The sequence below is a fragment of the Lithobates pipiens genome, unplaced genomic scaffold (assembly GCF_037356315.1).
Source record: "Lithobates pipiens isolate NorthernLeopardFrog02 unplaced genomic scaffold, aLitPip1_a1.2 Scaffold_19, whole genome shotgun sequence".
Classification (NCBI taxonomy): Eukaryota; Metazoa; Chordata; class Amphibia; order Anura; family Ranidae; genus Lithobates; species Lithobates pipiens.
In genome coordinates, this window is record NW_027507764.1 from 473,436,709 (window position 1) to 473,460,247 (window position 23,539).

The window sequence follows — 23,539 nt, forward strand, 5'->3', positions numbered from 1 at the left end:
TCTGTATACCCTGCTCTGTGAGGCTGCTCTGTATACCCTGGTCTGTAAACCCTGGTCTGTATACCCTGCTCTGTCTACCCTGATCTGTATACCCTGGTCTGTGAGGCTGCTCTGTATACCTTGGTCTGTATACCCTCGTCTGTATAGCCTGATCTGTTAGACTGCTCTGTGTACCCTGGTCTGTGAGGCTGATCTGTATACCCTGGTATGTGAGGCTGAGCCATATATGCAATGCATGAATCTATCTATGGCCACCGCTGCCACTCCCTATTCAGGTGGCATCTGAATTACAGCGGCAGGTTTGTTTTTGAAGCACCTAATTAGAGCCATATGCTCTAATAGGCATTAAAAAAAGTGACCTGTGAGCGCCATGCTGGGCGCCCGCAGGTCACTCAGCTGTGTCAGAAAAGCAGATGAATATTCACTTTCCTAACACTAAACCACCTCTCCACCAATCAGGTGCTCGGATCTGTTACCCATCACCTGACTGGCTGAAACGACAGGCTCTGTGATTGGACATATATCAGGTGTCCAATCATAGCAGAGGATGGGAGGAGATATCAAGAAGCTGTCCCACCGAGACAGGGTAAGTGCAGATGTCGGGTACACTGGCAGCATTTGATATGGCACAGTGACTGTGTTTGATGGGGCACAGTGGGAGCATTTGATGGGGTACCGTGGCAGCATTTGATGGCACAGTGGGGGCATTAGATATGGCACAGTGGCTGCGTTTGATGGCACAGTGGCTGCATTTGATGCCAAAAATTTTGAGCAAGGTATTTAGCAGTTTATGTTTACTAAAATAATTGCATTTCCATGTTCTGTATACTGTGGGAGACCAGATGTAGTGAATGCCGGGTCCTGGGTTTAGTAACACTTTAAGTATACAATGTCTTGCATATGATCCCTGGTTTTGTAGTTGTATCATGTTGACTGTACCATTTTTGTTTACTGGCTTATATAACACTGGCTTTCCATGTTGGTTTGTTTTTGTATTGATTGCTGTAACTCTGTAAATAAAGAATTTACAAAAAAGTCTGAGGCATCAGGACAATTTGGAGATTTTATTAAAATTAATTAATTAATAAATAAAACAAAGGTCATACTTGGTGCATAATCATTAAATAATAAAGACTACTAAGGTAATTTAATTAAATTATATATTACAAAACATTTCTTGCTGCCTAGTGTATTTGTAATATTATGTTCCTTTCTTTTGAAAACAAAATGATTAAAAACATTGTAAAAGAAAAAAACAATCGGTGAACCTGCCCCCGCATAATAATAATTGGTCAACAGACAAACTGATGCGATTTCTTCGGGGCGTTTGAAATGGATGTCCTCTATCACCTTTTATTTTTAATCTTTCTATTGAACCCCTGGCATACTTCTGGCATCTAGGAAGAATGGCTCTAAATTACTGGTGGATGCAAAAACCAAAGGATGCAGATAATTTATTATGCTCTACTTTTCATATCCCAGTGTACAAGTTCCCTAAATCATGGAACTTATGAACAAACTGCATAAGGTATCAGGGTACTGCAAAATTCAGCGTAAGCCAGATCAGGTCCCTCTCTAACCAGGGAATAGGTTTAGCTTCACAAAACAACTGTTTTGTTTTTACTTATTGGGCGTCCAACACATACTCTGTCTCTGTGAGCCAGTTGCAGATTTTTTAGTGGTTTCTGTTCTTAAAGTGGAACTGTGACTGCTAAAATATTTACACATCACCTCTCTGCCTTTTGGCTAAGATCAAATGTAGTATCTGTTCTTATCAGTGATCTACTGTAGTAGAGGTTCTGTGCTGTTATTCTGGCATGACGAAGGTTGTAATGTATGGCTAGGAATCTCTGCTAGAGTGATGGGGGCTTGGAAAACTGTTACCGGCTGGAACAGAAACCGGGGCACCCACAGGCAGTTGGAAGAGCCCATTACCTCCTGGTTTGAACGTTCTACCTTGTCTGGCCATGGACTGGGAAGGCAGGGAGTCTGCGGTGTCTATGGCCCCTGGGAATGGTCATCCTAGGGGTGCTCTTAGTAACACTTGGGTGTGAGACCCCACTGTGTGAAAAGGTACAAGGCCGCAGTCACCAAATTTGCTTTCCTTTTGGCTAAGTGTGGGGGCAATTTTTGTCTACCAGGCAGAGCTCGCCAGTGCACAATTGCGTAGCCACTTTATTATTTTCTATTTATTTTTCTACCGCGTTTGTCACTTTTGTGTGTGTTTTTCTCACGAATAAAGGGCGTAAGTCCTCTGGCTTGCCCTGATGTCTAGGGGAAGGATGTGTGGCCCTTAGCCTCTTGGGGGAGGGTCTCTCTTTGGGAGAGACCTTCTCCCAAGTATTCAATGGTCGGCTTCGGCTGACCTAGAATGGGGTCTGCGAGGCCTTCTGACCAGGCAGGCCATTAGAAACTTTGGTCCCTGTCAGGAGCCTTGCACCCTGGGGGATCAGGGTAGAGGTCCTACTCCTTTGGGAGTGGACTAAAAGCACACCCTTAAGTGCACTTTTTAGTGCGCGTTTAGTTGTTTTTTGTTCACTTACAGGATTTTTCAGTTTAGGTTTTTGCACCACCGCAAAAAAAGTAAATGAACTTTAAAACATGACCTCTTCAGCCATTGTGGAATGATTCATCTTTATAGCCTGCAGCCAAAGCTTTTCCAATTTACTTTCACTTCCTTCCAGTAACTCTGCTCTCCCCTCCTAGCAATGACTTGGCAGCCTTTTAATTTCTAATGTAAACACACAGCAGGTGAACAGAAAGAAGAGAGAGAGAAAATTGAGACCAGACGTGAACAACTTTAGAGTTGAATTGCTGTACAGTAGTTGTAGAAGTAATTGAGGGCTTTTTTATATGTATTTATTCCTTGTTCAGAATATGTAAACATTTGATTATCCATAACCAGGCATCACTTATGTGCAGTGCTCTCTGATCGTAAGTCTAAAGATTCCTTTAGATTGTAAGCACCATGAGCAAGGCCCTCCTATTCCTTCTGTATTGAACTGTATTGTTAAAACCCTGTCTCCCTTCATATTATAAAGAGCTGCACAAACTGTTGGTGCTATATAAACCTTCAATAATGATAATAATTAACGTGTTACTAAACCCACAACAGTAAAATCAGTCTGTATGTGCAGTAAAGCATGCTGGTTATACTCACTGTGGAACCTAAGGGGTTAATCCACTGCATTGTGTAAAAAGACTGTTTGATCCTGTGTTCACAGCCTTTCTTGCATTGCCCCCAAAACATGTCCGGATAAGAGAGAGTTACTGGAGTCAGGCTTCACATGCTCAGTTAGGTGTGTATTGCGAGAGATTTTTTTTTTTTTCGTGGGAGAGTGCATGTGATAGACATAGGGCCAATCAGCACTGTCTAGTCAGAGGGTTGGGGGTCCTGCATCCTGATAGGACAGTCAGTGCATTATGACCCCCCCCCCCACACCCAAAAGCTTTGACCAGGCACTGATAGAAGTAACAAGACTGTTATATACTGCTGATGGGAAAAAGGTAATTAGCACTTTAACCACTTTCAGACCGGACCATTTTGCTGGTAAATGACCAGAGGTCTTTTTACACTTTGGCACTGCGCTGCTTTAACTGGTAATTGCGCGGTCATGCAATGTTGTACCCAAACAAAATTTGCGTCCTTTTCTTCCCACAAATAGAGCTTTCTTTTGATGGTATTTGATTGCCTCTGCGATTTTTATTTTTTGCGATATAAACGTAAAAAGACCGCAAATTTTGAAAAAAAATGATATTTTCTACTTTTTGTTATTAGAAAAATCCAATAAACTCAATTTTAGTCATACATTTAGGCCAAAATGTATTCAGCCACATGTCTTTGGTAACAAAAAAGTCAATAATTGTATATTTATTGGTTTGCGCAAAAGTTGTCACATCTACAAACTAAGGTACGTTTTCTGGAATTTACGCAGCTTTTAGTTTACGACTGCCTATCTCATTTCTTGAGGTGCTAAAATGGCAGGGCAGTACAAAACCCCCCCAAATGACCCCATTTTGGAAAGTAGACCCCCTAAGGAAATTGATAAGAGGCATGTTGAGCCCATTGAATATTTTATTTTTTTGCCTCAAGCGATTGAATAATGACAAAAAAAAAAATTTTTTTTTTTTTTTACACAAAGTTGTCACTAAATGATATATTGCTCACACATGCTATGGGCGTATGTGAAATGACACCCCAAAATAAATTCTGCTGCTTCTCCTGAGTATGGGGATACCACATATGTGGGACTTTTTGGGAGCCTAGCCGCGTACGGGGCCCCGAAAACCAAGCACCGCCTTCAGGCTTTCTAAGGGCGTACATTTTTGAGTTCACTTCTCACTACCTATTACAGTTTTGAAGGCCATAAAATGCCAAGATGGCACAAAACCCCCACAAATGACCCCATTTTAGAAAGTAGACACCCCAAGCTATTTGCTGAGAGGCATGTTGAGTTCATGGAATATTTTATATTTTGCCACAAGTTGCGGGAAAATTACAAACTTTTTTTTTTTTTTTTTTTTTTTAACAAAGTTGTCACTAAATGATATATTGCTCATGCATGCCATGGGCATATGTGAAATGACACCCCAAAATAAATTCTGCTGCTTCTCCTGAGTACGGGGATACCACATATGTGGGACTTTTTGGGAGCCTAGCCGCGTACGGGGCCCCGAAAACCAAGCACCGCCTTCAGGCTTTCTAAGGGCGTAATTTTTTGATTTCACTCCTCACTACCTATTACAGTTTTGAAGGCCATAAAATGCCAAGATGGCACAAAACCCCCACAAATGACCCCATTTTAGAAAGTAGACACCCCAAGCTATTTGCTGAGAGGCATGTTGAGTCCATGGAATATTTTATATTTTGCCACAAGTTGCGGGAAAATTACAAACTTTTTTTTTTTTTTTTTTTTTTTCACAAAGTTGTCACTAAATGATATATTGCTCACGCATGCCATGGGCATATGTGAAATGACACCCCAAAATAAATTCTGCTGCTTCTCCTGAGTATGGGGATACCACATATGTGGGACTTTTTGGGAGCCTAGCCGCGTACGGGGCCCCGAAAACCAAGCACCGCCTTCAGGCTTTCTAAGGGCGTTACAGTTTTGAAGGCCATAAAATGCCAAGATGGCACAAACCCCCCCCAAATGACCCCATTTTGGAAAGTAGACACCCCTAAATTTAGGGGTACACTAGTGAGACTAGGTAATAAATGGCGGGTGCCCTGAAACTATAAAAAAATAACTAACCAACCAGCGTCACCTGTAACAGTTATATGGTGATCACTGGTGAAAGGGTTAACTAGGGGGCAATCAGGGGGCTTTATGCGGTAGTATATGGGGGTCCCTGGCGCTATAAAAAGCTGCAGCGAACCTAAATACCTACCTGCCTAACTAGCGTCACCTGTGACACTAATACAGCGATCAGAAAAACTATCGCTTATTAGGCTGGGTTCACACTGGAGCGATGCGGGAACGCCACGAATGCGCGGCGGGTTCCCGCATCGCATGCCTCCCGGCGGCAGTTCACACTGCCCTATGCGAACTGCTGGGAGTGTCAGTGAAATGTTACTGACACCCCCAGATCAGTTCGCATATCGCAGTGCGATCTGCAAACTCGGATCGCATGGTGTGAACACCCATGCGATCCGATTCTGCTGCGGGCCAAAAAAAGGGTCCCGTGCGAATTTGCGGCGGGTGCGGCGGGTGCGGCGGGTGCGGCGAATGGTTGAACTCGAATCGCACAGAGATCGGATGTGATTTGCACTGCAGTGCGGTGCGAATCACATCCGTTCTCATAAACCGCTGCAATGTGAACCCAGCCTTAGTGACACTGGCGATGGGGGGTGATCACGGGGTTAAACCTTTATTGGGGGGGTTAGGGGGGTACCTTAGAACTAAAGGGGGCTAACCCTAACTGCCCTAACAGTTATTAGTCACAAATGACACCCGCCGGGTGATCAGGGGGTTAAACCTTTATTAGGTAATAAATGGCGGGTGCCCTGAAACTATAAAAAAATAACTAACCAACCAGCGTCACCTGTAACAGTTATATGGTGATCACTGGTGAAAGGGTTAACTAGGGGGCAATCAGGGGGCTTTATGCGGTAGTATATGGGGGTCCCTGGCGCTATAAAAAGCTGCGGCGAACCTAAATACCTACCTGCCTAACTAGCGTCACCTGTGACACTAATACGGCGATCAGAAAAATGATCGCTTATTAGGCTGGGTTCACACTGGAGCGATGCGGAAACGCCGCGAATCCGCAGCGGGTTCCCGCATCGCATGCCTCCCGGCGGCAGTTCACACTGCCCTATGCGAACTGCTGGGAGTGTCAGTGAAATGTTACTGACACCCCCAGATCAGTTCGCATATCGCAGTGCGATCTGCAAACTCGGATCGCATGGTGTGAACACCCATGCGATCCGATTCTGCTGCGGGCCAAAAAAAGGGTCCCGTGCGAATTTGCGGCGGGTGCGGCGGGTGTGGCGGGTGCGGCGGGTGCGGCGAATGGCTGAACTCGAATCGCACAGAGATCGGATGTGATTTGCACTGCAGTGCGGTGCGAATCACATTCGTTCTCATAAACCGCTGCAATGTGAACCCAGCCTTAGTGACACTGGCGACGGGGGGTGATCACGGGGTTAAACCTTTATTGGGGGGGTTAGGGGGGTACATTAGAACTAAAGGGGGCTAACTCTAACTGCCCTAACAGTTATTACAGTCACAAATGACACCAATGCAAAAAAAAAAAAAAAAAATGACATTGGTGTCACTGTGACTGGGGGGCAGGGGTAATTGGGGGGGTGATCGGGGGGTAAAGGGGGGGTGTGAGTGTGCCTGGCATGTTCTACTGTGTGTGTGAGTGTTGGTGCAACTTACTGATCCGCTCTCCTCCGTGTCGGAACGAAAAATACCGACACGGAGGAGAGAATACATCACTTCCTCTCCTGTGTTTACATTACAGGAGAGGAAGTGATGTCACCGGGGATTTCTATTCGTCGGGAGCGATCGCGAGGGGGTGGCCATGAATGAATGGCCGTCCCCTCGTCCGGGATCGCTCCCGTACGAATACCGACCGCCGCAGGCACCGGGCGGGGGCCCGATCGGGCCCCCGACCCGCGGGAGGCAAGGGACGTACATGTATGTCCTTATGCCTGCCCGTGCCATTGTACCGACGTACATCGGCGTGCGGCGGTCGGCAACTGGTTAAATTTACTAAAATTATTGCATGTCGATGTTCTGTGTACTGTTGGAGACCAGATATAGTGAATGCAGGGTCCTGGGTTTAGTAACACTTAGGCAAAGATTAAAACTCCTAGTGTAGTAAACCTTGTGGGAGGTATATTAATGAAAATGGCCACGTAACAACAGAACCCTCACTCTCTGTAGATCACTAGTACAGGCAATGAATCGATTGCAGTTGTTGAAAACCATAGCTGTTTGCAGAACAATGTGCAAAAAAAAAAAATATATATTATTATTATTATTATATAGGATTTATATAGTGCCAACAGTTTGCACAGTGCTTTATAACATGAGGGCAGACAGTACAGTTACAATATAATTTAATACAGGAGGAACCAGAGGACCCTGCTCGTTAGAGCTTACAATCTAGGCGGAAGGGTCAAGCGAACAATTTAAATACATTGAAATTACAAAAAGGCTTCCACAGGCACTGAATCAATCTCATCAAATGTTAAAGGTTTTCATTTGAAATAAACCTGCTACAGACCTAGGAAAGTAAGATTATTTATAAAATACGCAATCAAAAGTCACCTTCACTGAAAACCACATATCAGTAGATCCTGAGGTATAGGATCAGGAAAATATATGCAAATTTTAACATTTCTTGCACAAGTCAGATTTGACCTGACCATCTTCTGTGCTTCCCTGTTGGATTCTGTAATGGAAATTTGTAAGTTCTGTATATAATTGTCTATTTTGTATGTATTGCACACTGCCCTCACTGTGCAAACAGCACTAATAATGTTTTCAGTACATGTTTGCATTCTTTTGAATCCTGATTAGAATTAGTCTGCCTATGTAACGCCCCTTGTTACCATAAACGTGCAATTGTAATATTAATGTGATACCTACGTAATCATGTGTCACCTTCAATTGCCTCATAATAAAGAACAGTTATTTGGAAAGATGCTGAGCGTATCTTTTGTGTCTGTTCCCTACTGCAGTAGTTATTATTAATTTGGAACCACTAATCAATATGAGGATAGGACTATCTACAAAATGTCCGACTCAGGTGGAGAACCAGCCAGGAGATGATTTGCAGGTGACCCTGAGTATCTGAAACGAGGAGCCTGAGGTGATCCGGGAATTTCTGATAATCAGCCAGCTAAAGTAAGCCCTTTGCTTACATTTGAGTTTTCATTTCAGACTTCCTTGATCGGTAAGGCATTTTCAGGACAAAGGGTACCTATTTTACTCCCCTTAATCAAACTGTATTGATTGGTGGTTATATGTTATGTTGTCACTATCTACTGTCCATCGGAGTGTTATAGATAAGAAAGGGAAGAATAGTGCTGTTCACAGGTATATGTAGTACATATGCTAGATAAAGTATTTTAGAGGCAAGAGCGTATAGGCACATGTAGAGAAGACTGGCCAGTCATTACGGGCATTAAATTAAGTAAGGGAATGAAGGATAAGAGACCCTCAAAAATGCCCGGTGCAAGAGGAGCTCTATATATGAACCAAAGGTGTGGTTCTGCCTATACTGAGCCCCTAGATTAATGGTTAAAGTGGTCAGGGATCCACAATGGGTAACTGGGCTACCACCAAAGTCCACAGGGACTAAGAATCATGCAGAGTAAACAGCTAGAGAAACATGTGAGCAGGATGGATCAAGAGTGACAATTAACACTAGACAGAAAGGGACATTTTGATGTTAAGTTGTGGGATGAATTTGGGGTCAGGCACTACAACTAGTAAAGTCAAGAAACAGAGAAATGAGAGTTAAAACAGAATGCTTTATATGTTGTCAGTGAGGGAAGATGGGATGAGCACTATGGCTGCCCGTCTGATCATAGAAGGTATAGTATGTGAAGTATAATATTACAATACATGCAAAGAATATCAGAACAAAATAAGGAAAGAAAAAGTTAAGCAAGGAAATATTAAAAGAGTTAAAAGAAAGTCAGAGCATGATATGCATGTGTTGTGTACAAATGGGAAAAATGTAAGAGATTTTAGAGAGATATTTGTGTATGTGTGTGAATACTGGAACCTTTAGTTCTATCTCTTGTGTGTGTCATGTATGCAGATGTGACCCCCTCCTTAAGCTGGAATGGCACCATGCCAATTTCAGCTTTTTAGACAAATCATTTAGAACAAAATGTGGCGGGTTAACAAATCTAATGACAAACAATGTGATCACAATTATTTTTTAATCTGTTTTCCAAACATGGTAAAATGAAGGTTACATTTAACCGTGTATTACACAAATTTAATATCCTTTGATAGTGGAAACAGTGCATTTAAAAAAGGGAAATTAAGTAAAATTAAGTAATAATGAGTATTAATTTCTAATATGAGTTTAACAATTGTATTAATAATATAGATATATTGAAACTGGTTTAGACATCCTTTGGTTGGAAATGAAATCCAGGTTATTGGGGAAATTTGTAATAAATGGGTTTAGTTATTTATAGAATAAGCCCTTATTGAGAAAAAAAAAGATGAGGTTTTTAATTGGAATACAGCTGCCATAATATTTAACAAAGACAAGATGGATGGGATACATAAGAAGTTTTCCTACCAAAATGAAATCTTAAGGTCTGATCATTACTTGATGTGCGGTCCATGATGTGAGAGTAATAATAAATAAAATTTAACTATAACAGACCCATTGCATCAAGTCCACACACCCTGTTAGGATAGATGCCACCTGCAGCCTGTTTTATAGTTTTTGATGTGGCTGAGAGCTTTCTGTTCCCTCATATACACAAGGATTGTTGGTCCTTTTGTTTTTATTTATTTTTAGTTTTGAAATCCAAAGCAGAATGTGTGGATTGTGAAATTATGTGCCCCTTTTCCTTGTAAGTGCAGTGTTATAAGCAGAAGAATATTTTGGATTTATGGACATCTCTGCATGACCACGGGGTATTGTTATAATTTGATTATAATATTGCCAGGAAAAAATTGTCTCTTTGAAACATGAAACTGGAGTTCTTACACAAACAGCATGATAGAAAGCAAGCAATTATAATATATTTATGCAAGCCGGACCCAGTAATGAAGGATTCACCCGATAGAGCAGAGCTGTAGCTTTATGCAAATGTAATATTAGACAAAGTTACAAACATTATTTTGGTCAAATATTTACTTTTTAATGGTCCCACATTCTGCGCAGCAAATATACAGCTAACTAAATGTTTGTCTAATGAAAGGTTTAAAATATGAGTTTGTTTATGTACAGATCTAACAATGAAAAATGCATACATTTTAATCCAGTCACCTTATTGCCTCTATTGGAGGAGGCTGGAGACAAGGGAGAACCACATGTGTTAAACTGATGATGTAGGAACCAGCTGTTGTGAGCCCAGTGCAGGAAACACTCCCTGAAGACCCAGATATTTAATTTTTTGTAGAGTTATTCCCGGTTTTATACTAAGTATGCAGTTTATCACCCAGAAGGATACTCTGTATTCAGAGTCATTGGATCCTTTCCCCCCAGCTCAAGAAGCAGAACTCCATGTTTTAGCAAAACCTGTGAGCTATAAAAAGAGTATTTATTTATATAGATAGTCAAGATATAGAGAGCTTTTGGTTCCATTTAAAGGGCCAGAAGTTTGTTTTTACTTCGGCAGGTAAACCAATCAAGCACGCTAAGTTAATTTGATTGGCTGTTTTCAGCCTTCCAGGTACTTGCTGAGGTAGCCATACTAACATTAAAACTAACACATGGAAGCTGACCAGGTGTCTAAGGATGCTGCATTTATACCCCCAGGACACTTGCTGGGTCTGTGCAACTCACAGATTCCACCCTAGTTCTGGCCCAGTATAGCTGGGATTAATAATTCAACTTTAAGGGCCCCAGAACGAGAAGAACAAGTGGTCCACAGGGGGCAACTTCTTATGAAACAGGACTTTGGAAAAGGTGATCGTTAATGTCTGCCAGCCACTCTATTCCCTTCAGCTTGACACATGGACCGTGCCATCAGTCACAAGCAGTTATGGCTGCCTTAGTAAATGAGTGTGGGATACAGCCAGGGTTCTCCACAGTTGTTTTTATAACATACCACTTCTTCTTTTACCTGTTACCAAAGGTGTTACCAAAAGCTGAACATCCCTTCCAGAGATTACCAAAAGATATATCCAGATGCCCAAGTCAGGATCTTACGAGTATGCATTTTGTCTGATGGACATGTTTTCTGGATGTCCAGTGGCAAATGCTACTGCAAAGGCCACAGTAAAAGTGTTATCAGAAGTAGTTTGTAAGTACAGAGAGTAACAGAGGAAATCATTTATATAGGAGAGTCCTTACTAGAGTTTTGAGGTTTTATTTTTACACCCCTCTACTGTCTACAATGTAGCGGAAAAAGTAAGAAACTAGAAAACTTTTGCCTGAATGTTTTTTTATATTTTATCAAGCCCCTAAAGGGATGTTGGGCTCTCTCCCTATGGGATTTGGTTTGGGAACGTGTTACTCACTTGCTAATATTTTGTCTCAGCAGCTGAAGTCCTCCATTCGGATCTCACAGAGAATGTTGCTGATCTTTCAAAGGTTTTTGACAACTTCATTTATGTGTTTTCTCCCCAATTCCAGATCCTAAAAGTTTGGAAGTAAAACCAAAGCCAGGTGACTTGTGGATTGTTAAGAGATATGTATATATATATATATATATATATATATATATATATATATATATATATATAAATATATAAATAAGGAAATGTTTGGAGACTCAATACAGCCTCTATTTCATGTACAAGTTGTGCAAAACTTGAAGGAAAAGTCACCTGGATCCACACCAGACACTGTAAAAATGACTAAATGAATCTCTGTGTTTGATTTGTTTCCCTCTTGGGATCACAGTCTAGGGCACTTTTTTGGTCTTCCATTTTATGTAGAATTGTCTGTGTTTACATATGCTTATAAGTCAGCATGCCAACAATTAAGCTAGAAGGCCATTCTGACCACAGGAGTGTACAGCCAGTACTCTGTAAATATGTCTTATCAATCATTTGTTTTTCACAATGAAAAGTCATTTTGTAATGAAAAAAACTGCTCAGCTATTATTTTCTCCACAATGGAGTTTTTGTCTCTTTGGCCAGGACTACCTCCACCTTGTAATATTAATATGATACCTATGTAATCATGTGCATAAAAACCTTCAATTGCGTCATAATAAAGCAGAACAGTTATTTGGAAAGATGCTGAGCGTATCTTTTGTGTCTGTACCCTACTGCAGTAGTTATTATTAATTTGGAACCACTGATCAATATGAGGATAGGAGTTGCCTATCTAAAAAATGTCCGACTCAATTCTTAAGCCCCATACACACTATCAGATTTTCTGCTGATTTTTTCCTTCAGATTTACCAAAACCATATAATATGAGGTCAAACCTTAGGAGTTTCAATGTGTATGCAACTATATGATTTTGGTAAATATGAAGACAACATTTGCAAATAACTTCAGCTACCGATTTCAGAGTCATTCCATATGTGGTACTTTGTAAAGGTAGACGCTGCATTTTATCATTACATGCTTAGTTTTCAGTTTTCCCAACTGATAGATTTACTTATTCACTATCAGCATTTTACATTAACCGGTTCCCGACCAGCGCAAGCCAATGTACGTCGGCAGAATGGCACGGGCAGGCAAACGGGCGTACCTGTACGTCCCTTTAAATTTGCCGCCCTGCCATCGCGAGCGCGCTGGTCGGGACCCCCCGTGAGTCCGGTCTCGGGTCCCGCGGACTCGATCGCTGCGGGCATACCCGCGATCGTCTCACGGGGCGGCTGAATGAGGAAATGCTGTTGTAAACAGCATCTCCCCGTTCTGCCTAGCAACTAGTGACGCTGATCTCTGCTCCATGTGATTGGAGCAGAGATCAGTGTTCACTAAATTAAAGCCCAGCCCCCAACAGTTAGTAACACACCCCTAGGAACACTTAACCCCTACACTGCCACCCACTGGTTAACCCCTTCACTGCCAGTGTCATTTACACAGGAATAACTGCATTTGTATAGCAGTGATTGCTGTATAAATGACGATGGTCCCAAAAATGTGTCAAAAATGTCCGATGTGTCCGCCATAATGTCGCAGTCACAATAAAAATTGCTGATCGCCACCATTACTAGTAAAAAAAAAAATTATTTATGAAAATGCCATAAAACTATCCCCTATTTTGTAATTGCTATAACTTTTGCGCAAACCAATCAATAATCGCTTATTGCGATTTTTTTACCAAATATATGTAGAAGAATACGTATCGGCCTAAACTGAGGGAAAAAATGTTTTTTATATATTTTTGGGGGATATTTATTATAACAAAAAGTAAAAAATAATGCGTTTTTTTTCAAAATTGTCGCTCTATTTTTGTTTATAGCGCAAAAAATAAAAACCGCAGAGGTGATCAAAAGAAAGCTCTATTTGTGGGGAAAAAAGGACATCAATTTTATTTGGGAGCCATGTCGCATGACCGCGCAATTATCAGTTAAAGTGACGCAGTGCCGAATCGCAAAAAGTGGTCTGGTCTTTGACCAGCAAAATGGTCCGGGGCTGAAGTGGTTAAGGGGGTAATAAAATACATTTGCACTGAAAATTTACTGTCTTCTCTCTTTTGTTTTATACATAATATAACACGATGCAGAAATGGACATGAAGAAAATATAGAGCTTGGTCCAGACACAACATAACACCAGCATGGCACTGTTTCTCATGTGCAAAGAGTTAGAGTGTCCTTGTTGACTTTGTTGGGCGTAAGCAAAATGTCCTACACCATAGCTTTTTCCATGCAGTCGTTTATTGTAGATTTCCAAATTACTGTTTGAAATCAATAATGAACAGAAGGCGTCTGCCATTCACCAATCATGTAGTGCACATTTCCCCTGCACGGTGGTTATGTCATTCAGTCATTTCTTTAGCTGCCCTCCAGTCACACTTATTGATTTGTAAAGATCGAACCTTGAAGGGTTCTTCCTTATATAACCTCATCATTCAGGTCTGTTTACGTGTGTTAACTGAATGAAGGCAAATTGCAAAGAACTTTATTAACTTGCCTCAAGTAGTGTTTTAGCTTTTCAGCTTTTATAATTTTCAAATTACATTTTACATTATCGAGCAGTGTGGATGGACATGTACTGCCTACCACACAATGACTTGCTATATACCATTAGTCAAAGCAGGCATCCATGTAAGTGGACTGTCAGTGTACAGTGATCAATGCCTGGCTGAAATATGACTTTTACTACTTATAGTGTACTGTGCTTATAAAACATGCAGCAGACTTGTAGGAGTAAAAATCGAAATTGAATTTCACCAGTTACAGAGGCCGAAAAGCCCCTGATTATTACAAACATCTCAAATGAGCTATTGAAAGCCCTGAAAATATAAGCATTTTGCACACATTGCTATTGCTTTCTATTTCATTTTTAACTAAATTAGCTGGTACATTCTGTTTAAATTTAACCAAAACTAAAATAGATTGCGCTGTGTTATCTTTCCCTGGCTGACAGGAACAGCTGTGTTGACTGTGGAATTCATTTTAGAGCTGCAGCTCTCTTTGCAAGCTGCTATCTCGGACTCATGCATCCAATTCAAGTCGTAGTTGAACTGCCCTGCAGCAGTGTCATTTTATAATTTATATTTTTGTTAAATTCACTTTAGCGATTGCTGTTTCGATTTTCTCCGGAGATCTACTGAGCTGTATTTAGCAGAAGGTTTATACTCATGTGATGTTAAATGCATTACCAGAGGTTCGATAAATGTTTAAAGTAATTTATACTACAAAGATACATATTCAGGTTTTATAATGATATTATGTGCTCAAAATTTATGTAAATAATACATTTTCTCATTTTGGTCTGGTACTAAGAAATTTATGATTCTGCACTGTGTAAAAGTAAAAAGCTACGCTCCTATAATAAGCTTGCATGCATATAACCATTTTCTGCCTCCACTGCATTTTATTCCACCCCCCCAAAAAAAATATTAGCCCTTGTACACATGGTCGGAAAATGTCCGATCGGACCGTGTTGTCGGATAATCCGACCGTATGTGGGTTTCATCTGACTTTTTCCGTCGGAATGTCCGACCAACAAAGTTTGAAAGCTGGATATAAAAATTTTCCGACAACATGATCCGATCGGACTTTGTCCGATCGTTTGTAGAGAATTCCAATCAGATAAAGTGCCACGCATGCTCAGATCAAATTCCTAGACCAAAGCTATTGGCTACTAGCCTGAGCGTAGTCCCGTTGTAACTAAATAACGTCATCACGTTGCGAACAATCGGATTTTCCGACAACTTTGTCCGCCTTGTGTATGTAACACCAGTTTCGGACAAAATACGTCTGAAAAAATCAGACGGATTTTGTTGTCAGAATGTCCGACCGTGTGTACAAGGGATAAGAGATGGAAAATGAGAGTCCTGCTTGAGTTGCCTGGCTGCTATGAGTTAAATAATCATATGAAAGTAAACCTATCCTACACTTTGATTATTAAAAACTAGAATGGCTGCCCAAGATCAGGGAACCACAAACTGGTTTAGAAGTGCTGTATGACAGTTGACCATATTAGCCCTGTTTTACCCCCAACATATCCTTTCTATGTTACCTGAATAGCAAGTAGACCTCATAAAGATTCACAAAACTAGAGTACAGCTTTGAAATGTTGTCATGTTTAAATAAAGTGACATGTTTAAAACTGTTTCAGCACTAGAACAACCAAATCTTCAACTTCTGCTACCCTCCTCAGCATTCAACTTCTCAACTTAGGGCATTAGTAGCACTAATCCCTTTCCCCTGTTGACTTCCAGTTTCAACCCACTTCTATCCAAGTGCTTGGTTGACCGGCAATCCAATGCCATTGGACTGTTGGGGCCTAGTGCTATGAATTGGAGGTCTATTGCCCCAAATCATAGCCTCTATAGCAAATTGGAAGTCACATGTGGCTCCTGGCCCTAGGCAGCACTTTTAGAGACTATCATAAGAAGAGGAATCAACTTGCTGATTGGAGGAGAAACTATACAGATGAGCCCACTAGGGATTTGCTGTTCCTTTGCTGTCTGTTCTAAAACTTGATCATATTGTAGCTGAGAAAAATAAATAAATGCAAAACTATCAATAGTGCTTGAGTGATAAGAGAATACCGTCTTGGTAATGAACTTCCATCCAATATTTATTTGAACATTTCCATAAAAGTACAGGGTGAAAGAAAATATCCAAAGCCTTGTAGCTCTCTCCAGACTGGGAAATCATACCAGATAGAAAGCATACCAGTCCCACGTTATATATTGTCAATCAAACTTTACTAAACAATCATATCTTGTGCTCACAAAAGTACTTTGTAAAAGAGTATGTAGAATAAATCCATCAAAAGTGAGACTCACTCAACCAACTGGATACAGATAACCACTGTTGAATCATGTATGTGTTTCAAGGTTGCACCCTTTTTTTCTGACTCCCTTTAAAAGACTCTGAGGAACAGGGCGTGCCTTGGGATTCTTGCATGTCTTGCATGTTTGACACAGAGACTACAAGGTGATGTATGGGTTCAACAGTGGTTACCAGTATCCAGTGGATTCAACAAGTCTTCTTTTGATGGGTTTATGCTAAATGTTCTTTTGCCAAGTACTTTTGTGAGCACAATATTATGATTACGAGACTAGTATGCATGCTGTTTTACTGAGAAAAATAAATGGTTATAACCTGGTATGGGAGTTGTTTTGCTAAAGACAAATAGGCTGCTGTGGTTCACTAAGAATCAGGAGAGAATTTTGGTGCAGGGAGCCCCCCCAAACTGCCTACGTAATAGTGCAAGGCAATTAGGGGGAACTCCAATTTTTGAATTTTTAAAGTATCGAGGGATCTGTCAGGATTGATCTGGGGTTGCGCAGCATGCACTTGCCCCAGACTGCTAGGGTCTGGCAAAGAGCCATAAAATCCACGGTCGGTTACCACTGGGGCATTCTCTGTGTCCTCTATTTTACCATTTAGAAAAAGTTCTATAGCGTCAAATCACAAAACATAAAGCATTTGGTATTTTCATTATTATGCATTATTATTTTCTAATTAGACCACTTTTTACACAATAATTTGCTAAGCTTACACCATATACTGTATGTTTTTTTTCCTTTGCCTATATAGGGCAAAGCAATATGTTTAGCTAGGTGTCCTCTTGCCAGCAGCACATTCTCACATTTCCTTTTCTCAGATAACACACATACACACTCTATATGAAATCCTTACTCACAAAAAATGAATTCAATACATGGTACACTCTAGGCAATCCATTTGGAAAGCATAAATAGCAAACAAACGGCTGCATAATTGTTGGGCAGCCTAATTGTTGGGCAGCCTGTATATAATTGAATGTTTCTCCTTTGAGTAATTCAAAGGTCTGTGTAATATGATAACTCCTGCTCTTCATCTTTTTATTGTATCTTACATTAGAGCTAAAAAATACATTTCAGAAAGCTGTTAATCTTGTTTAGAACTTAACACCTGTTGGTACGTGGGCTAAATATGAAATAGTTATACGTAACATTGCATATTTACTGCACTAACTATACATTCTCTTTGAGCTAAACTGCTGCAGGAAATGATGCAAAAGATTCAAAACCCTTTGTTTTGAAATTATATATGAACCCAGTCACTAAAATCTCATAAATGTTTAATATGATAGATCATTTTCAGGCTACTTTAAATAAAGTTAGCTTGCTCCAGATCCAGGTGGGGGAACCGCTTCATCTTTTTAGAGGAAGGGGCTGAACTGGGTTTTGTGTGGGAGGGCCCAGAAGGTAGGTATCAGGTGCGGCACAAGGGAGTAGTAGTGGGGGGGAGGGGTGATTTGTGATGTTTTATATTCATATTTTTGTATATCAATACATTTTGAGGAGGTAGCCTTTTGGGTGTGTACATGTATTCCTTTTTGTTTTTTTTCTGTTTTGATTCATAATATTGTAATTGCACCCACCCTTTATCATAGGGCGGCACCACCTCCAAATAGGAGAATTATTGCAGGGCTCCCATGACCATTTTTTTGGAATTTACTTTAAATGAAATACCTGGTTTTCCTTGTTCAAGTAGTTCCCATTATAGGGGGACAACGCTCTCTCCCTCTCTGTCGACTGTGCTCCTGCGTTGTCAAATTGGCTTCTAATGGAGATTGTCTGTTTCAATGCACATTATACAGATTGCTTTTGTCACTATCAGCATACCTGCTCTGAAATATGCCATCCCTGGAGTACAACCATATAGGAAGAAAGTGACTGCAAAAAGGGTGCTGAAGACCAGCGACCTTGATATGCAACAAAGTAGAGTTGCACGATTAATCGTTAAAAAATTGCGATCTTGATTCAACCCCGATCTTATTACAGCATTTCCTCAATTCAATGCAGAGATTTCTGTGCTCACAGCTGACAAAAAACAAACAACATTCCGCTGAGAGAGAAATAACAAAGAATAATTTAGTTCTTTTAGATCAAAGGAATGAATTTGGTCTGTCAATGAGGTCAATTTAACCACATAAAGACTAAATCTTTTTTTCTGACACTTGTTGCTTAAAAGTTAAAATCTGTATTTTTTGCTAGAAAATTACTTAGAACCCCCAAACATTTTATATATATATATATATATATATATATATATATATATATATATATATATATATATATATATATTTATATTTAGCAGAGACCATAGAGAATGAAATTGTCTGTTCTTGCAATATTTTATGTCACACTTTATTTGCGGAGTGGTCTTTAAAACACATAATTTTTTTTTTAAATACACTTTAATTAATTAAAAAAATCTAACTAAACAGTAAAGTTAGCCACTTTTTTGTACAATGTGAAAGATGATCATGATCAGTGCCTTGTAATGATGGGCCTTGTAACATGCTTACTTTTTGTGAAAATAGAAGGCAAATACCCTGCTTTTCAATTGCTCCTCTTTTTGGCAAGACATTTCTGAATATGGAAGCTAGAAATTGTCAGAGATCAATGTGGTTTTGTGAAATATGGTTACATTTGGAGATTAAAGGTTCCACTAATGGTAATATTTTAATTAATGTAAATATTTAAAACACTATTGCCAATGCAACCTTGTTTCTGGTAAAAAGTTCTAATAAAATTGTCAGTTGTTGTAATATTTTATGTCACATTGTATTTACGCAGCGTTCTTTAAAACACAATTTTTTGGGATAAAAATACACTTTAATGAATTAAAAATAAATTAAACATTAAAGTTAGCCCAATTTTTTGCATAATGTGAAAAATGATGTTATGCCAAGAGAATCGTGATCAGAGTGCCGTGGTTCCTTCCGCTGCCACCTATGTCATTATAAGACACAGTAGGCATGTAGGGCAAAACCGAAGAAAAATGTTGGATGTTGAATGCCTAGACATCCAACACTCCTGGAAATTTGTTGGACAAAGAGGATTTCCAAGCACCATAGCCCCTGAAGAGAGCAAAGATTGGTGGCACAGGGGCCGAACTGGTTAGTATATTATGTCTTCTTTACAGGGGGAGCTTTTGTATTACTTTAGAATTTTTATGCGTAAAAATAAATATAGCAGTAACAGCATAAAAAAACTATAACTATTAATTACAAAGAACCCTTAGCTTTTCAAATCAATGCGAAATATAACAGCAGTTTTTTGACGACTAAAACAATTAAAATGTAACAGGTGATATTAATTGCAATGAGGACTAGTTTTTAAAGTGTTAAATGCTGCAAAAAAGTTATAAGACGTTGAATTTATGACACATCTATCTTTTAATTTCATTTAAACAGTTTAAAAAAACACACAGAAAGAGATGATAAACTTTTTTATTCGATCAGGTAAACCATAAGTCCAACATATTGAGAATTTCAGGTTTAGGATTATAAATAAAGAAATCTTGAAGGAAAATACCTTTTTCCACAGCAAGAAACTTAGACAACATTCCATTGGTATGTACGTTGGCAGACTGCTTGCTGTCCAAAAACGTAGTGTACAGTATAACAACCAATTATAAATAGCCTTTTTATGTAAAATACAGCTGTGCACATCTTTAAAAAAATACCAACATTTTCTGTTTTAGCTTTGTTTTAAAAAAAAAAAAAAAACTATAAATCATACATATAAATTTTATCAACATACTTATTTTATTTATAAACATCTTTATAAGAAGAATCTTACCCCTTATGTCCAAACAAAAAAAAAATTATGGGAAACATTTTTAAGAAACAGTATTTCAGTAAGAAATGTATAGACTTCCATCAAAAGAGGCATCTGGGCTATGGAGGAGGCAAATATATTGTCAAATATATATATATATATATTTACACATATAAGTTTTAAATAATTTAGTGTTTTATTACTCTAGCTAAAACTATATTGCAAAATATTTTAATAAATATACTTTTTTAGTGTTTTATTATTATAGTCTGATCAAACCAAGGGATAATTAAAATAAAAATCTGTAAAATAACACTGCTCCCATCCTCCTTATTTTAAATTAATTCACACCATGCTTAATATGACACTTCAAAGGATAGCTAATACAAGTATTACTAAGCGCTTGCATTAAGCCATGCAGACTACTAAAAACTGTTACAGATAAACCCAAAACATCAAACACAGGGAAAACTGATGGTGCAGCTCAGTCTATTTTTTTCTACATCCAAGCCCTTTTTAAAGAATAACACCACACTTTTTCACCATATAAAAATAAATAAAAAGAACATTTTAAAAACAAAAAACTCTTAATATAAGCTAGTAAACAGACATGCCTTGCCATATAAAATTATATGCATTGTGTAAAAATTACACATTAAAAACCAGCATGTCATATGTATTTAATATCAATTTAAGACACCACGCAGGACACACCTAACAGTTAAAGCAAAAATGGTGGGCCTTGTAACATGCTTACTTTTTGTGAACATAGAAGGCAAATACCCTGCTTTCCAATTGCTCCCCTTTTTGGCAAGATATTTCTGAATATGGGAGCCAGAAATTGGCAGAGATCAATGGGGTTTTGGCAAAATATGGTTACATTTGGAGATTAAAGGTTACATTGATTGTAATATTTTAATAAACGTAAATATATAAAACACTATTGCCAGTGCAACCTTGTTTCTGTTAAAAAGTTCTAGTAATAAATTTAGTGCCATAATTATACATATACTATATGTGTCAGGGGTGTCAACTTTCTTGACATTACGCACTGTCACTGGGACAGGACATGAGAGAACATCCCCTTAATGGGCACATAAAGGTCAATAAAAGCAAGGCAGAAGTTTTAAGTCATCATTATTCTTTAGAAAACAAAAACATCTTTTGGGTGCTACTGAGAGTTAATGTTGTTATTCTCTCTCTTTTTTTTTTTTTTAAGAAAAAAATACTGACTGAGGTCTTTCTAATGTAAACTACACTAGTCCGCTTTTGCCACATTTAGTTCTTCCCAATTCTCTGATTGGATGAGATTAAGTGACAGGGTTGTGACATCACAAATGCCACATTTTCTAATCAGAGAACACCTTGTATTAATTTAAGAAAAAAATTAAAGGCATTCTGTGAGTGGCGGCAGTGCCGGGAAAGTGACACCTATGATCGCTTTGCGGAAAGGGAAGCTCATCAGGACATGGAAGATCATGGTAATCACTGTAGTAGCAGTGACTCTCTCTTTGAATAGCTGGCAGCTATGTCTAGGCTTGGTCTTTTCTATCAGTGTCATTGAAACCTTTTCAGTACATGGAAGTCAGCAGAGTGGACCAGAAGAAGCACAGGGCTGTAAGATTACAAGGAAAGTTGCAGAATGGATATGGTGTGGTGTCTTCAGTGCTGGCTGTAGCTCCTCTATATAACACCCATACATTGGGCTTCAACCTGAGGTGGAGCCACAGCACAGCACTGTCAGAAAATAAATGTGGTTTTATTATGAAAGATTTGAATGGGACCAAGTGCATTGTACACCTTGGGTTTCAACACACATTTTCGACTTCTGGCTATACCTCCTCTTTAAGAATGTCTATCAGGATTTTATTACCATCTCCATCTTTTTTGAAGAGGTTTTCTTCCCTTCCTGTCATGCCACTGGGAAACCACACCATAAAAATAAAACAAAAAGACACAAAACAGGTATGGTTGATCCAGGGAATATCCAAATGCCTTTTGGAGATCAGGAAGTTTTTATTTCCCCTGCTAGAGCAAATTGGATCATGCTTTGATGGGTTTTTTGCCTTCCTCTGGATCAACTATGGGTATAGGGTTGTCATTTTTTTCCTTGTATTGGTTGAACTAGAAGGACTTGTGTCTTTTTTTCAACCAGACTATGTAACTGTGTAAAATACTGGTAAGTTTTCCCCATCTAAATGTATATATAAAAAAAGAAAGGACAGAGATCCACTAAAAATGATGCCCTTTAATTTGTGCAAATTGTGCCTAGAATAATAATACTGCTACTTTTGTCAGTAGCAAACACAACTAAATGCAATTTTTCAATCTCCCACACATTCAAAAAGTACTGAGTACTACTGAGGATTAATACGTGTGAATGCAGTTCTGTATATATTTTATGAATAAAAAATGTCCAGATTCCAGGTAAGCAGTTTCATTTAGTCAATCTTTAAAAATGAAGGGGTGTTTGTTAAATGGGCTGCACTAAAATACACCAAAATTATCCCTGTGTATATCAACTACCACACAAATCATGTATTCAACATGTAATGCAACCAAAAAAAATTCTACATAATAAATATATTACTTTGCCGGGATGAACAAATAGGACCGCAGTCTCAGAACCACATCTGTAATTTGAGATCATCACTCAGAATAGAAATGCTGCTATATAGAAAATATTTTCCAGAAATATATTTATAATAGCAATATAAGTTAGATATTGAGTGTCTACGGTTCCTGGTATTTGTCCAGCCCTAATGCACACATCCATATGTACATAAAAATAAAAAAATAAAGTAAATAACACAAGCAAAAATACAATGTGAAAATGTGTTCTCCTATACTCCAAGAAATTTTATGAAATCACAAAAATTCAAATCATAAGCTGATAAACTGTAAAATATATGCAAGGAAATGGAGGGATCCATTTTGTTGCCTAAAACCATTCTGAGCATGTTGCCTTGTACTACTCAGTATTGATAACACCAAAATACACACACAGCCTAATCTATTACTGTTTTTGAAAGCAATGTCTAATGTAATCAGTGAGATTTTTCCTTTCTCTTTTATATCTGCAGTGGAACTTTTTGTTTGAGCTTGGTTGTTATTGTAATGCAGTATTTCATTCAGATGTCCTGATACATAAGGGCTATACTACCTTAAAGAGACCCTCACTACTC

At 39.0% G+C, this 23,539-nt stretch overlaps 1 pseudogene; it reads left to right on the plus strand.

The window, feature by feature from the left end:
- Positions 1–1,726: 1,726 nt before the first annotated feature.
- LOC143999734 (U2 spliceosomal RNA) lies at positions 1,727–1,852 on the plus strand (annotated as a pseudogene).
- The last annotated feature ends 21,687 nt before the right edge of the window (positions 1,853–23,539 follow it).